Raw genomic sequence first — 16,643 nt, 5'->3', positions numbered from 1 at the left:
GGAATTAATATAAATTTTTCCAAAACATTACACTCATTTATTTTATATTATATCTTAGCCAGAAGTGGTGATAGAGGCTGGAACAATAGGAATATTTATGAGACTCTTGTCAGGCACATGGATGAAAGAAAAATAAAGGGTTTTGAGGCCTATACTGTGCTGTATTGTTCTATGTTTATGTATATTTGCGATTATTATGTGCTGTGCATTAAGTGTGTATGTGTGTGCACCACAGTCCAGATAAATGCTATTTTGTTTGATTGTTTATGTATAGTATATGTATATTTGGTTGTACACAGTCTTCTTGCCCTCTGTCAGTCATGATCAACCATGGTTATTGCGTCTCTGGTTGTCACTGCTTTGTTTAACAGAGTCAACTGTGGCTATAGAGGCCGATCCTAGAACGGCAGTCTCTGCCACAGATGCTGCAAGTATGGGTATTGTTGAATTGTTGTCTGCTGTCCGCTGTGCTCTTCACTTAGCTCTCCGTTCCTCAAACTGACTCAAGATCACTCTTTCACTTGTTCTAAGTGTTGAAGAAGTGTACTTTGCCATTTGTTGTGGTCATCTGCTGTATTCTCCCAATTCTCTGTGTTGATTTTTAAGGCTTTCATGTTGAGCTTGAAGCAAAGTTGGGGTCTACCAACATTCCTCTTGAGTCTCCATTGAGGATGTCTTTTAGAAGCCTACTATCCTTTGTGTGATGGACATGGCCCAACCAGCACAGTCTGTGTTGACTTAAAGATGTGAACATTGTGGGAAGTCCAGCACAGGAGAGGACTTCAGAATTTGGGACTTTATCTCTTCAGGTGATGCACAGTATACGTATATGTATTGTATTACAGATAATGAATGAACTAGTTTACACTGAGCAGGCCTTTCCTCAGAAAAACAGTTCAGTCCCAGGAGAATTTGGAAGGATATTGGGACATGACTCCCCAAAGGTTGAGAAATACAGTGGTCCAGCCAAACGTTATTTTGAGATTTTTTTTTCACTGCAGCAACTGGGCAGGAAAGCTAGTGGCACTTCAAGGACCAGACATCAGAACAGATTGGGGGTTGTTTTCAGACATTGCAGGTCTAAACCTCATGCTTGGGTTCCAAGAAGTGGGTTGGTCATTCACAGGGAAGCCGGTGGGACAGAAAAGCTGGACTGTGACTGGCAGAGAATTTTATTTTTGAGGCCTGGAGAGTGCACCTACTCACAAGATGAGCCATTCCTTTCTACCCCAACTTCTGTCTCCACTTCATGAACATGTTTTCAATGATGGGCATATCCTCCCATCAACTGATACTTTGAAATTGGGCTCTGTTGTCTGCATGGCAAATCATTATGTAAGGTTGCAAAGCTTGGTGGCATTGTGGAGAATGCAGGGATGCTTCAGGGAATGTAGAGTATCTGAGTGAATAGGCAACATCATGGTTGATGGGATATAAGCTAGTGGAAGAACATAGAATGTTGAATAAAAGGTGAGATTTTGTTTAGTAAGTATGTGCATCAAAACTGTTGCAGGTCAGATGTTGTAACTGGGAAGTGTATTCAAAATACCTCAAGCACTTTCCAGTAGGACAAAGGAAAATGTAGATGGACACTTATTCAGGAAGCACAGCCTTTGATGTTGTCTCCGCTGATGGGTTGTCAGTGGAGACATAAGTGTCCAGATGCCTCTCCTTGTTGGGATCAGATAAATTGATAGGATGGAATCACTTGGATTTGTGTATTTAAAAGTTTCACTGCAAAGGACCAGGAAGAGATCCCAGAAGTCACTCACACTCTTGGTTGAAATGGGTCCCACCGAAACGAGTCAGCTAAGCTTGAGAGGCATGAAGCACCAAGCCTGTAGACGCCGTGATTGTAGTAAAAACACATGGAGTTGCTGGAGGAACTCAGCCGGTCGTAGCATCCAAAGAAAGAAAAGATATATTATCGATGTTTCAGGCCTGAGGCATTCTTCAAGGTATGAGCAATAGCAGGAAGGCATCTGAATAAAGACTGAAGAATGGCAGGGGAAGGAGTCCAGACCAACAGTCAAAAGGTGTTCATTGGATATGATAAGAGGAGAAGTAAGAATTGATTTTGGCTCTGTGAAAAGAGACAGAGCAAAAGAGAGAGAGAGAGAGAGAGAGATAGACAGTGTGTGAGAAAGAGAGAGAGAAAACGAAAGAACGCGAGCTGGGGTAAAGGGGAAGGGGAAGGGGTTTAATGAAAACAGGACAAATCAATGTTAATGCCACCTGGTTGGAAGATGTCTTGACAGAAGATGAGGTGTTATTCCTCCAATTTGTGGGTGGGTTCAGTCTGGCAGTGCATAAGACCATGGATAGATATGTCAGTAAGGGAATGGGATGGGGTATTGAAATGGGTGGCCACTGGGAGATCCACACTATTGTGGCAGACAGAGTTGAGGTGTTCAACAAAGCAATCTCCCAGTCTTATCCTAGTCTCTTTGATATATAGGAGACCATAATAGGAGAACCAGATGCAGTAGATGAAAGGCACCAAGATGCCTCCAGACCACAAGCATTGGCAAGCCAGATGAGTGTGGTCTGATAGCAGTCACAGTGAAAGCACAACCCAGGGTAAAGCTGCAGAAAATACAGGTAGCTATCCTCAGGAGGCAAGAGTGTTGATCAATGGAGAGGTAATGATACTGGTGAAATTTGATGAAGGATTGCAGAGCTTTGGCTGAAAGGAGAGTGTAGCCGAAACCTCCAGCTGTTGTTGGTAAGGCATCTGAGGGGAGATTGTGTGACATTGAGCCAAAAGGCTGTGCTGCAGTTGCCTGGGTTTCAATGCACTTAGTAACCTGGGTCATAGGCAGCCACTGGATTACTTGAGTTAGTGCAAGCTTTTTGGAAGTCTTGCCAAATAGCTGTAATTATTGATGCTAGTAGAGTGGCAGGAAATTGACAGAAGCTATTTTATGGTATATCTGTTGACAGAGATTTTGACTCACAAATCTAAATACAAAAAGCCTGAGGTACTTTTTTAGAGGCTGCCTGGAATGAACCGAAGGAAGTGTGACTCAATTAATTAATGAATCTCTTCTTGATTAGTGACCTAGTAAATGTTCTCAATAGATCTCTTGAAATCAGATTATTACTGAGTCTATTATTTAATGCAAACACATAATGCTGGAGAAACTCAGCAGGTCAAATAGTGTCTTTTGGCTTCAAGCCCAAAACATTGGTTATGTAGTTTTACCTTTGTTATATAAAGGACACTTTTTGACCTGCTGAGTTTCTCCAGCATTATATGTTTTTACTTCAATCACTGTATCTACATATTTTTGGGCATTTCCTATTATTCAGTGTATTTTCCTAGTATTAATTTCATTGGTGTAAACATAAAAGAATCAAATATCATTTGAAAACATTTTGGTGATGACTTCATTTTCTGAAGCTAGTACAGTGGCTTCAATGAGCTAAATTCTTAAGGGAAATTGTGAGCTGGATTATTCATCCTCATTGATGTGTCCTCAATGCACATGGAGATCAAATGTGACACAAGCAGGGCTAACCAGAAACACGGTTGGACGCAGAGATCTGCGCACTCCTCGAAGCTTGGGATGCAGCCATCAGGACAGAAGACAAGTTGGCATTAAGGAAAGACTGAACTCACCTGTGTAATCCAGAAGGCAAAGCATGGGCCAGAATATCCACTGTCAGCTTTGCAATACCAACGACACAAGGCACATGTGGCAAGGTATCAAAACAATAACAGATCATAAGATAATCTTGCAAATCAAAAACAACTATGCCTTCCCTTCTGGACAGACTGAACACCTTCTATACATGATGCCAAAGAAACTCGATCTCCCCTGAAGAAGGCTCTCCTTGCATAGCCACAGCCAAGGTGAAGAGAATTCCCTCCAGGGTGAACCCACACAAGGCAGCGAGACCAGATAACATACCTGGTTGGGTACTAGAGTACTGTGCAGACCCAACGATAGAGTTTCTTACAGAGATATTCAACATGTCATTGCAACAGTCCAAGACAGTTTCAAGACAGCTGCCATCATCCTGGTGCCAAAGAAGGCAACAGTGATAGGTCTCAATGACTACCACTTCATGGCATTGACCTCCACTTTTATCAAATGCTTTGAGCATCTGGTGATAGAATGCATTAAAGTGCACCTCCCAGAAACACAACCCTTTTCAGTTCACTTACAGACAGAACTGTTCCACTGACAATTCCATAGCTTTATCTCTCCGTTCCATCTTATCCCATCTGGAGAATGACACCTCATATGCCAGGCTGCTGTTTATTGACCTTCAACTTGGTATTTAATACAATCATTCCCCAGATGCTGGTGGAGAAGCTGTCCTCGCTACGACTCAATACCCCTCTCTTTAATGAATTCTGGATAGAACATAGAACATTAGAGCACAAAACAGGCCCTTCATCCCTCAATGTTGTGCCAACATATATTCTTACCAAAAAATACTAAACCCTTCCTACTTTGTAATCCTCTACTTTACTTTCAACCATGTGTCTAAGTCAGTGGTTCTCAACCTTTTTCTTCCCACTCACATAACACTTTAAGTAATCCCTATGCCATCAGGGCTGTGTGATTAGTAAGGGATTGCTTAAGGTAGCGGCGGCCTCGGCCCCGGTCCGGGCAGTATGGACCGACCTAGGAGGGGAGGCAGGCCCCTCCAGCCCGGGTAAGAAACCTGCATAGGAGAAGGCCACTCCGATATAAAACCTACGACCCAAGGACCTCGCTGCCACGTCCCAGCTTGCTTGGCCACGGCACACGAACCATGGGTGTAAAGGGTGGGGCCAGTACTGCGCGCACTGCACTCCACCTAAAAGCTCCTTTGCGCAGGCCCGAGGACAGGTCCACGTCCTCCCCCTCCACGTCCTCCCCCTCCACGTCCTCCCCCTCCACATCCTCCCCCTCCACGTCCTCCCCCTCAAAAGATGCTCACAAACTCAAGCTAGCATGCTGGAACATCAGAACCATGCTAGACAAGGCTGACAGCCACCGACCTGAACGTCGGTCTGCCCTCATTGCACATGAACTCCTCAGACTTGACATCGACATAGCCGCTCTCAGTGAAGTCCGCCTGGCAGATGTAGGCAGCCTCCAAGAACGCGGCGCGGGCTACACACTCTACTGGTCTGGCAAGCCTTCGGATGAACGACGCCTATCTGGTGTAGGCTTCATGGTCAAGAGCTTCATTGCCTCCAAACTCGAAAACCTTCCGACAGGCCTCTCGGACCAAATCATGTCCATGCGACTCCCACTTCAAAACAAGCGTCACATCACCCTCATCAGTGTCTATGCTCCAACCCTCCAGGCGGAACCAGCAGAAAAGAACAAGTTCTACACCGACCTGCGCAACCTCATCCAACGTACCCCTACAGCCGACAAGGTTGTCATCCTGGGCGACTTCAACGCTCGTGTCGGCAAAGACTCAGAAACCTGGCCAGGAATCCTGGGCAAGCATGGCGTCGGCAAGTGCAACGACAATGGGCGCCTCCTGTTGGAGCTCTGCGCAGAACAGCGACTTGTCATTACAAACACCCTTTTTCAGCAGAGGGACAGCCTTAAGACCACCTGGATGCATCCCCGATCCAAACACTGGCACCTCCTGGACTACATCCTGGTGCGAGAAAGTGACAAACAAGATGTGCTCCACACCAGGGTCATGCCTAGCGCGGAATGCCACACTGACCACCGGCTGGTTCGCTGCAAGCTCAACCTTCACTTCAAGCCAAAGCCCAGGAACAATAAAGCCCCCAGAAAGAGGTTCAATGTTGGAAACCTGCAGTCAGACGAAGCGAGAGGAAACTTCCAGGCAAACCTCAAAGCAAAGCTCGACGTTGCAACCCGCCTCACGGACCCGTCCCCTGAAACCCTCTGGGATCAGTTGAAGACTACCATACTGCAATCCACTGAAGAGGTACTGGGCTTCTCCTCCAGGAAAAACAAGGACTGGTTTGACGAAAACAGCCAGGAAATCCAGGAGCTGCTGGCAAAGAAGCGAGCTGCCCACCAGGCTCACCTTACAAAGCCGTCCTGTCCAGAGAAGAAACAAGCCTTCCGTCACGCATGCAGCCATCTTCAGCACAAACTCCGGGAGATCCAAAATGAGTGGTGGACTAGCCTCGCCAAACGAACACAGCTCAGCGCGGACATTAGCGACTTCAGGGGTTTCTACGAGGCTCTAAAGGCTGTGTACGGCCCCTCACCCCAAGTCCAAAGCCCGCTGCGCAGCTCAGACGGCAAAGTCCTCCTCAGCGACAAGATCTCCATCCTCAACCGATGGTCAGAACACTTCCAATCTCTTTTCAGTGCCAACCGCTCAGTCCAAGATTCCGCCCTGCTCCAGCTCCCTCAACAGCCCCTAAGGCTAGAGCTGGATGAGGTTCCCACCCTGGATGAGACATATAAGGCAATCGAACAACTGAAAAGTGGCAAAGCAGCAGGTATGGATGGAATCCCCCCAGAAGTCTGGAAGGCTGGCGGCAAAACTCTGCATGCCAAACTGCATGAGTTTTTCAAGCTTTGTTGGGACCAAGGTAAACTGCATCAGGATCTTCGTGATGCCACCATCATCACCCTGTACAAAAACAAAGGCGAGAAATCAGACTGCTCAAACTACAGGGGAATCACGTTGCTCTCCATTGCAGGCAAAATCTTCGCTAGGATTCTACTAAATAGAATAATACCTAGTGTCGCCGAGAATATTCTCCCAGAATCACAGTGCGGCTTTCGCGCAAACAGAGGAACCACTGACATGGTCTTTGCCCTCAGACAGCTCCAAGAAAAGTGCAGAGAACAAAACAAAGGACTCTACATCACCTTTGTTGACCTCACCAAAGCCTTCGACACCGTGAGCAGGAAAGGGCTTTGGCAAATACTAGAGCGCATCGGATGTCCCCCAAAGTTCCTCAACATGATTATCCAACTGCACGAAAACCAACAAGGTCGGGTCAGATACAGCAATGAGCTCTCTGAACCCTTCTCCATTAACAATGGCGTGAAGCAAGGCTGTGTTCTCGCACCAACCCTCTTTTCAATCTTCTTCAGCATGATGCTGAACCAAGCCATGAAAGACCCCAACAATGAAGATGCTGTTTACATCCGGTACCGCACGGATGGCAGTCTCTTCAATCTGAGGCGCCTGCAAGCTCACACCAAGACACAAGAGAAACTTGTCCGTGAACTACTCTTTGCAGATGATGCCGCTTTAGTTGCCCATTCAGAGCCAGCTCTTCAGCGCTTGACGTCCTGCTTTGCGGAAACTGCCAAAATGTTTGGCCTGGAAGTCAGCCTGAAGAAAACTGAGGTCCTCCATCAGCCAGCTCCCCACCATGACTACCAGCCCCCCCACATCTCCATCGGGCACACAAAACTCAAAACGGTCAACCAGTTTACCTATCTCGGCTGCACCATTTCATCAGATGCAAGGATCGACAATGAGATAGACAACAGACTCGCCAAGGCAAATAGCGCCTTTGGAAGACTACACAAAAGAGTCTGGAAAAACAACCAACTGAAAAACCTCACAAAGATAAGCGTATACAGAGCCGTTGTCATACCCACACTCCTGTTCGGCTCCGAATCATGGGTCCTCTACCGGCACCACCTACGGCTCCTAGAACGCTTCCACCAGCGTTGTCTCCGCTCCATCCTCAACATCCATTGGAGCGCTTACACCCCTAACGTCGAAGTACTCGAGATGGCAGAGGTCGACAGCATCGAGTCCACGCTGCTGAAGATCCAGCTGCGCTGGATGGGTCACGTCTCCAGAATGGAGGACCATCGCCTTCCCAAGATCCTGTTATATGGCGAGCTCTCCACTGGCCACCGTGACAGAGGTGCACCAAAGAAGAGGTACAAGGACTGCTTAAAGAAATCTCTTGGTGCCTGCCACATTGACCACCGCCAGTGGGCTGATAACGCCTCAAACCGTGCATCTTGGCGCCTCACAGTTTGGCGGGCAGCAACCTCCTTTGAAGAAGACCGCAGAGCCCACCTCACTGACAAAAGGCAAAGGAGGAAAAACCCAACACCCAACCCCAACCAACCAATTTTCCCTTGCAACCGCTGCAATCGTGTCTGCCTGTCCCGCATCGGACTTGTCAGCCACAAACGAGCCAGCAGCTGACGTGGACTTTTTACCCCCTCCATAAATCTTCGTCCGCGATGCCAAGCCAAAGAATGTGAGTGGGAAGGGAAGGTTGAGAATTTCTGCTCTAGACCCAATTATAATTGAAATATTTTGCTTGAGAAAAATTGTCCATGACCCATTTCCTTTGGAGTTGTAAAACCATGCATATAATGAGAGATTTAGGTACAATTAAAACAGTGGTTTTCAAACTTTTTCATACCACCTTAAGCAATCCCTTACTAATCACAGAGCACCTATCGCATAGGAATTACATACAGTGGTATGTGAGTGGAAAGAAAAAGGTTGAGAACCACTGGTCTAAGTAATCACTTAAATGCCCCTAATGTTTCAGCTCCACCACCACCCATGGCAAGGCATTTCTGGCACCCATAATTCCCTGTGTAAAAAACTTACCCCTGATGGCTCCCCTAAACTTTCCTTCCTTCATTTTGTACAGATGTCCTCTAGTGTTTGCTATTCCTGCCCAGAGAAAGAGGCACTAGCTGTCTACCTTATCTCTGCCTATCAGAATCGAGATGTAGACCTAACAGAAAGACCAGAGTCTGTTTAAGTTGGTAGCAGGTCATTGACCGCCATCCTGTCCACGCTACTGATCCACGACTGCAATGCCAGATTCAGCTCCAACAGACTCACCAAGTTTGCAGATGACATGACAGGAGTTGGCCTCATCAGCAACAATGTTGAGTTGAACTACAAAGAAGAGGCGGAAGATCTTGTGAAATGCTGCAAGAATAACAACCAGTTAAAGAAGATGATTTCAGGAGGACCAGGGACAACCACCCTCCACTACACATTTACAGTTCTGTAGTGGAGAGTTCCAAGTTCATCAGAGCCCACTTAAGAAGTGACCTATCCTGGATACGTAACATTTCCTCACTTGTCAGGAAGGCACAACTGCGACTGAATTTCCTGAGAAGGCTGGGGAGGGAAAGCCTACTGGTCACCATTCTATTAACTTTCCACAGGACCTCTATATGAGTGTCCTGGCCAACTGCATTACAGTGATGTATGCCTGCTGTAGAGCATTGGATTGGAGGTCAATTCACAGAACTTATAAAAGTAGCAGAGGGGATCACTGGGGTCTCTCCAACAACTCCTCCCCCCCAACCCCATCAATGGAATTTACCAGGATCGTTGTTTAAATAGGGATCACAAAATCTGTGAAGACTCCTACCACCCTGAACACAGCATCTTCCAGCGACTCCTGTCAGGAAAGATATACAGAAGAATTCAAGCCAGAAACACCAGGCTGAGAGCTTCTTCCCATGTGCATTGAGATTGTTGAATCACTGTTGACCTGCTAAAACAACACCCCAAGACTCTACTATCAACTATATTTTAATTATGTTTATTTTAAATATGAGTAAATAGCTTTTGTGTTTCTGTATCTTTTGTCCGAATATTGTTTTGCACCATTGATCAGATACTGCTGATTCTAATACAATTGGATGAGAAATAAACTTGAACTTGAGTATTACAGGAGGAGGAACAAGTTGTTTGTATAAATGAAGGTGGCTCTTTAAGAAATTTGTCTATCAGTAGAAAAATATGTTGCAGCTATCTTTTTTTCACTATTGTAAATTACATTAAGCAAGGTAGAAGTTTCTCCTACAAAGATTTGCATTTCATATGAAGACCAATCTGGATGATTGTGTTTGATTTTTTTTCTTTCCAAAACACTCTTTCAGCTATTAGGGAGTTCTTTTTAATTTCGAGCATGAGCAGGTTTTCTTCCCATCAAATTAGAGGGTGATGTTTCTCCTTTTTCCCAACAAAGGCCTTTCATCCCAAATCTCAGTGACTTCCAATCATTTCCAGTGCTGGATATGTTTGTACTCTCGCTACATAAAAATTCCACACAAGAGCTGAATTACTTGCGTTGTGAACATTGTCTTCTCATTATGATCATTAACTACTTTCAGATGTAAAGCAGCACTTAAACTCACTACTTTATTCCAAATGAGGATGATCCAATCCAAACATCAAAATCTAACTCGTGTCCCCTTCTAAGTACTGGATACTTTCCCAGCTAATGAAAATGTTTCTACTCTCACCTCTGAACCAAAAGGTTTTGGTTGAAGCCAGAGATTGGAACATAAAATTCTCGACTGAAATCAGTGCTAAAATACTAGAGAATCATAGTTTATGTGAAATGTTAAACATTAATAAAAGAGCAGGGAAGTTATATCCAGTATTCTGATCAATACAAGAAAACAAATCATAGATTCTGCTCATTATTTATTGCTGGTCATGAGATTCCAATATCCATAAACAAATAAGTTAGTGGATAGATAGATAGAAAGACCGACCTTGTGTAAAGTGGAATGGTGACGGTCATAACTAACTGAGCAATTAATGAACAAAACTCACAGGCTTTCTGCTTCATGCATCTCAGTTGATTCACTTCTGATCAGAATTTTAAGAAGCTGTCAATGCAAATAGCAATGACCTTGCAGACTTGATCTTGATTTAACAAGGTCCCGTGTATTTCTCCACCATGTTTCATGTGACTTTTGTATACATACATGTGCGCGCAGGGCTGGGGCACAAACCAAGTTTAATTCCTTCACTAATGCATCCAAAAGACATCATTCTGGTCCCCAACAATCAGGATCCATTACAATGGAGTGATCAATGTGGATCATTTTCATTGTACTAGGAATCAGCTGCAAGCAAATTAAATCAACCAGTCTGATATGTCAACATGGTTTTTGTCATTCTAAGGAAAATAAATTTTGAAGTCCAAGAGCTTGAACTTGGCAGCAGACTTGCCCAAACTACCAATGATCACACCCTCTTCTTTGGAGAGTCATTGATAACTTGTAGTGTACACTGGTGATGTGTCAACAGGACAGGTCCTCAAAATCTTTCCAATCCATTGGCAGGATGGACAAACCTACAACAGTTCTGTCTCCCAGGCCAACATCCTTAAGCGGGTCAAGCAGCTTAAGTGGGAGGAAAAGAATTGTTGTTGCTTCAGGTTGGGACCCTTCATCAGGACTGAGGGTGCAGAGGAAGAAAGAGTCAGTATGGAGGGGCCAGAGATGGGTGAAGGATGACAGGAAGATGGGGAGGGCAAGAGGCTTTCAATATGGGAACTTGAAGGCACTAGCCGTCTCCACCTCTGTCCCATCCATGCAGACAAATGCCTGCTCCCTCAGCCTTCCTACAACTCACAATAAGCTCCTTTGTCTTGTCAACACTGAGTGCCAGATTGTTGTTCTGGTATGTGTATATGGGGCTCTGGGAAGTGAGTGGGAACAATAGATGATGGGTGCTGCATTTCCAGGACTTGCATTGGAAGCAGTACTTGCAGTAATTATCCAGCTAAGACAGCTATATATGCTGTGAACATCCCTACTAGTCCTGACATTAGAAGAACAGACAGTTTTGAGATACTGTTTTCCAGGAACAATCTGATAAATCATATCAGTCTAAACACTGGTAATTAGGGACCCAAAAAAACTATGAGATCCAACAGAAATGTGAAAGGCTTAAAGAAACAAGTACATATGGGAGAGAAATAATAGTATTTCAAATCAAAGCAATGTCTGAAAGATTTATAGATAACAGTAAAAGAAAATGCCTTATATAGGGCATGGATCGTTGAAGTACAGTGTGAAAACTTCAGCCTACCATGTTGTGCTGACTTATGTAAACCTATTTCACAATTATCGAATGTTTCCCCACCTCATACACACATGACATCCATCTGCCTATCTAAGAGTCTTTGAATGTTCTTTTTGTATCAGTTTCCTCCATCTCCGACAATGAATTCTAGGCACCCATCATTCTCTATACAAACAAACTTTACCTTTGACATATCGCCTAAACCAGTGGTTCTCAACCTTTTTCTTTCCACTCACATATCACTTTAAGTGCTATGCCATAGATGCTCTGTGAGTAGTAAGGGATTGCTTAAGATGGTATCTGGGTGGAAAGGAAAAGGTTGAAAACCACTGTTTTAATCGTACCTAATTGACTTGTTATGTGCCCAGTTTCATAACTCCAAAGGAAATGGGCCAAAGACAATTTTTCTCAACCAAAATATTTCAGTAACAATTGGGTCTAGAGCAGTGATTCTCAACCTTCCCTTCCCACTCACATCCCACCTTAAGCAATCCCTTACTAATCACAGAGAACCTACGGCATAGGGAATACTTAAAGTGGGATGTGAGTGGAAAGAAAAAGGTTGAGGACCACTGGCCTAAACTTTCATCCATTCACCTTAAACAGATGACCTCTGGTAGTTGCTATTGTCACCACAGGAAAAATGTGCTGGTTGTCTGCCCTATCTAAGCCCTGCATAATCTTATACACCTTAATTAAGTCACCACGAACTCTGTCAACCTTGCTTCATAAGACAATATGTGATGGTCAAAAGCAATAACTTTGGAGACCAACAATTCCAGACAAAGCCCTTAAGCCTACAACTCAAATAACTCACCATGTTGGACTCTGGCCAGATTCAAGTGGCTAATATCTGAATTAGAATGAGAATATAAAGATGAAAAAAATACTAAACTGAAGCATCAACTAGAGAAAAGTCAGGATGAGAGTTCAAAGCATCAATCCTCGAAGAAACAGGAGAAAAATAGAGAAATGAACGTGTTACATTTGAGTCAGTTCCAGACACAAGCAGAGAAAAAATCTTGAGAGGAACAAAAATCAGGGAAGAAACAAAAAAATTGAGCAGGAAGATTTAAAAATTTAGAAGGTAAATGTAATAATTTGCAAATAGCAGTACAAGTCATCCATAAGACTAATCAAGCCAAGAGGGAGAAAGGGGGAAATGGTGAAGTTGATTGGGGAGAACTGAATGAGGCAGCTCATGGTTACAAAGAGACAGAGTAAGACTAATGACCTCCAACTACCTTCTGGTAATGCCCTCCACACCCATTGAACCAGCCCCAACGAACCCATGAACCATTTGATGCGGAGAAGTCAGACTTTAAACGTGTTAAACATTTATTGTCATTGCATGATCAATAACTTCCAGCATTCCTTTGTTTCAAAGTGTTAAGTTTCTTTTTCTACTATAACACTGGACAACAAATTATTTCAAAAGGTTTGTTCACTGAAAAAAAATTGGTAGACAACTTTAAGCTGAATACAAAGATAATTTCAGATTTGCTGTATCACTTAGGAAGTTGTAGAAACATTAAATTAACTTTTATTGCATTTAGCATGTTTAATCACATAAAGATGCTGATACATTGCATTCCACTGGCCACCGTGACAGAGGTGCACCAAAGAAAAGGTACAAGGACTGCCTAAAGAAATCTCTTGGTGCCTGCCACATTGACCACCGCCAGTGGGCTGATAACGCCTCAAACCGTGCATCTTGGCGCCTCACAGTTTGGCGGGCAGCAACCTCCTTTGAAGAAGACTGCAGAGCCCACCTCACTGACAAAAGGCAAAGGAGGAAAAACCCAACACCCAACCCCAACCAACCAATTTTCCCTTGCAACCGCTGCAATCGTGTCTGCCTGTCCCACATCGGACTTGTCAGCCACAAACGAGCCTGCAGCTGACGTGGACTTTTTACCCCCTCCATAAATCTTCGTCCGCGAAGCCAAGCCAAAGAAGAAGACATTGCATTAGTTCAACTGACCTAAAAATGATTCTTCACTGATTTTCATTTGTACTCAGCATCTGATGCCTCTCATGTCAGTGTCCAACAATAATCAGCCAGCATTGATCACAAGATCACAAGATAAAGGAACAGAAGAAGGCATTCGGTCCATGGCATCTGTTCTGCAAATCCACCCTGAGCTAAATTGTTCTCACATCTAGTTCCAAATTCTGGCCTTTTCCCCATATCCCTTGTTACTTTGATTAATTAGAAACCTATCAATCTCCCCCTTAAACTCCCTCAATGATCAGGCCCCCACAACTGCATGTGACAACGAACTCCACAAAACCACAATCCTCTGGCTAAAGAAATTTCTCCTTGACTCTGTTTGAAATAGGAACCTTCTAATTCTAGATGGATTTCAGTTGTCCTGATACTGCTTTTCCATGGTTGCAATGTCCTGGTGAAACCTTTCACCATGTTTGATACTGACTGCATCAAGATCAGAAGGGAAGATGTCCAAGTGCGAATGCACAAAATTAATTTTCTATGCCATGTTTGACCATGATTTTGCATGCTTAAAATATGACAGGAAATCACAAACATAGGTTATATCTACAAAAATTATACGTGATAGAAAGAATTTTGTGATCAGAAGCCCAAAATCCATAAAATACATCCTAAAATGTTCAGGAAGCAAAATCTTCATGTCCAGTGTTATCAGACTCTTGAATGGACCACTCATTGATAAAAGATAATGATCTTGTGCTGTGTTAACTGTACCCTGACCCTGCACTTTGACTTTGTAACACTTTGACTTGCAGTAATACTACAGCCTGCACTATTACAGTACTACCTGCAGAATTTAAGTATGAACTGACTTACCTGGATAGCTCTTGAAACAATACTTTCCCCTGCATCTCAGTACTTCTGACAATAAAAAAATCAATTCCAATATTTCTTGAAATTTGTATTATTGTTTCTTTAAGATGTCTTTATTATCCATTTCACTCATGAAAAGCCATGAACTAATTTCAAGTGTAAGTGACCTTTTAAAATACTGAATGAGGTTTGACAATTTGAGAGTTCGCTTTGTTTAGTAGGAAAGAGAAAGAGAAATACATGAACGAGTGCAAAGGCTCCTATATCTTTGTTATATCTGTATTGGAAGAACATTGAATAATCCTCTGCTCCAAATGGAGTGAATTTCAATTGATTGAAAGATTCTGCTACTTTCTGAAATAAATTTGTTAGACCCTTTGTGGACACTCCATGTGTTGATTTTTTTAACTTTTACCCTTTGAAATATGTGTTAACTGTGGAAATGAATTGTTCTTTCATTCACATTAGTCATTGAGAGCAGATTGTTATTCTTTCCTATCTGTGCTTTAACAGGAACCCACCTTCTTCAAAGCATCCAAGATGTCCTCCTTCCCCTCCACTACCATCAACTCAACCTGACCTGGATCTCCTCTATTTCCCCACATCTGCCCTGACCCCCTCTGTCCCCCGGACACAACACAAACAGGATTCCCCTACTCCGCATCCAACATGGTAATTACGCCATGTGCAACGTGTTCCGACCACTAGACACATCTTCCCCTCCCTCATCCCTCTGCTTTCTACAGGGACCACTCCTTCCGGAACTCCCTCATCCATTCATCCCTTCCCACTAATCGCCCCCTTGGTATCTACCCCTGTGACCACAAGAAATGTTTCACTTCCACCCACAGCTTCTCCTTCACCACCATTCAGAACCCCAAACAGTACCTTGATGAAGGACTCAATCCCAAAATTTTGGTTATAAATTTCTTTACATCCTATGGATGCTTCATGATCTGCTGAGTTTCTCCAGCACTTTTGTGTGTTACACTCCAATCACAGAGCACTATTCCTGGTTAAAGCTCATTTTATTGGCTTTTGGTCCACTCACTCAGCAATGTCAGTATACATTTGCCCTTACATTCCAGGGTCAGCAATATTCTTAAACCTAAACACGGAGATATTATTTTCTAAATTATATCCATTTCTTTGGCTATCTCTTCCCTCTTCTCTGAGTGAATGAGATGGGGCAAGTGTCTGAACTGTCAGTTGGGGAGCACTTTGGAACCACCGACCGTCACTCCATTATTTTTAAAATAATTATGGAGGAACCGTAGATGGGGCTGGTCCACAAGTTGAAGTCTTTAATTGGGGCGAGGTTGGTTTCAGAGCAATTAGGCAGGAACCTGCAGAAGTTGACGGAACAGGGTGTTAACAAGTAAGGGGATGGTTGAAAAGTGGGATGTTTTTCAGATGAGGTATAAATTCATGTTCCGGACAGGATGAAGGACAAGGCCTAGTAAGTTAAAGGTACCCTGATTCACAAGGAATATTGAAGTTCTGGCATGGAAAAAGGAGAAGGCTGATGTTACATTGAAGAAGTCTGGATCAATCAAATCCCTTGAAGAGCACAGGAAATGTAGGATTATACTTACGAAGGAAAAATGTCCAGTGTTATCAGACTCTTGAATGGACCACTCATGATCAAGGAGAATCCCAAGAAATCCAACAGGTACATTAAAGATGGCTGGTAAGAGAATTAGTTGCATTAAAGACCAACTAGGCCATCTTTGTGTGGAGCCACAGGAGATGAGTGGCATTTTTATTGAATACTTCTCAATGCTTCTCAGTAATGATTTACTGAGGAGGAGATCATGGAAGTCAAAGAATTAGAGGGAATAATTGGAAAGTTGCTGAACGAGAACTTGAACTACCAGAGAGGTCTTAGCCTTGGAATGTATTGTATTGGACAAATTCCCAGGGCCTGAATGAAGTGCATCTTTCCATTTGCTGGAATCTTGGGAAGAAATTGTGGAGGTCCTTGCTGACATATTTTCAACATCTTTAGTCTCAGGTGAAGTGCTGGAAGACTGGTGGC

Source organism: Narcine bancroftii, chromosome 4 (assembly GCF_036971445.1).
Source record: "Narcine bancroftii isolate sNarBan1 chromosome 4, sNarBan1.hap1, whole genome shotgun sequence".
NCBI lineage: Eukaryota > Metazoa > Chordata > Chondrichthyes > Torpediniformes > Narcinidae > Narcine > Narcine bancroftii.
The sequence above is the reverse complement of the archived record's forward strand: the minus strand, read 5'-3'. Positions refer to the sequence as shown.